Below are 1614 nucleotides of genomic sequence, written 5' to 3'. Positions count from 1 at the left end.
CCCTTACTACAGAGATAATGGAGCTAAAATTTAGGCAGGTCAAAATTAAAAATGCTATAACTGAGATGCAAACCCAAATTGTGCATGACAGTGAAAATGGATGAAGCAGAGGAATGAGCTAGTGATTAAGAAGTTCAAATTATGAAAAACAATGAAGCTGAAAAGAAGGTGATGTAACATGAAGATAGACTCTGGGAACTCAGTGGCTTTTTTAAACAGAATAACATTCATATCATGGGAGTCCCAGAAGATGAAGAGAAAGTAAAAGAGGCAGAAGGTATTTGTGAGCAAATTATATCTGAAAAATTCCCTAATCTGGGTGAGGACACAGACATCATATTCAAAGAAGCACAGAGAACTCTCATTAAATTTAACAAAACCTGGCCATTGCCATGGCATATAATAGTCAAATTCATAAAATACACACACAAGGAAAGAATCCTGAAAGCAGGAAGGGAAAAAAGTCTTTAACCTACTAGGGAAAACAGATCAGGTTCACAGCAGATCTATACACAAAAACTTGGCCCACCAGAAGAGAGTGGCAGGATATTTACAATGTGCTGAATGGGAAAAGTATGCAGCAAAGAATGTCCTATCTAGCAAGGCTGTCATTCAGAATAGAAGGAGAGATAAAGAGTTTGCCAAACAGAAACTAAAGAAGTTAGTGAACACTAAACCAGCCTTGCAAGAAATATTAAGGGAGGAGCCTTCTGAATGGGGGGGGGGAGGAAAGATCAAAAGCAACAAAGACTAGAAGGGAACAGAAGACCTCATCAGAAACACCAATGCTACAGGTGGCACAATGGCACTGAACTTATAGCATTCAATTTCACCCTAAATGTAAATGGATTAAATGCCCTAATCAAAAGACATAGGGTATCAGGATGGATTAAAAAACAAGACTCATCTATATACTGCCCTTTAGGAAACTCATTTTGGAACTAAAGCCACCTTCAGATTAAAAATAGGGATGGAAAACATTCTATCATGCTAATGGATGTCAAAGGAAAGCCGGAGTAGGCATATTTATATCAGACAAACCAGATTTTAAACCAAAGACTGTAACAAAAGATGAAGAAGCATATTATATCATAATTAAGGGGTGTATCCATCAAGAAGATCTAACAATTGTAAATATTTATGCCCCCAACTTGATAAACATCCAAATATATAAATCAGTTATTAAGAAACACAGAGAAATTCATTGAGAATAATACAATAATAGAAGGAGATTTTTTAAAAGTTTTATTTATTTTTGAGAGAGAAATAGAGACAGTGCGAACAGGGGAGGGTCAGAGAGAGAGGGAGACACAGAATCCGAAACAGGCTACAGGCGCTAAGCTAGCTGTCAGCACAGAGCCCGATGCGGGGCTCGAACCTGAGCTGAAGTTGGACGCTTAACCGACTGAGCCACCCAGGTGCCCCAATAATAGAAGGAGATTTTAACAAACTACTTACATCAATGGACAGATCCTGTAAGCAGAAAATCAGCAAGGAAACAATGGCTTTGAATGACACACTGGACCAGATGGATTTAACACACATTATATTCCATTCTAAAGCAGCAGAATATACATTCTTTTCAACTGCACACAGAATATTCTCTAGAACACA

Source organism: Crocuta crocuta, unplaced genomic scaffold, assembly GCF_008692635.1.
Source record: "Crocuta crocuta isolate KB4526 unplaced genomic scaffold, BGI_CrCroc_1.0 scaffold905, whole genome shotgun sequence".
Classification (NCBI taxonomy): Eukaryota; Metazoa; Chordata; class Mammalia; order Carnivora; family Hyaenidae; genus Crocuta; species Crocuta crocuta.
This window is presented reverse-complemented; position numbering follows the sequence as displayed.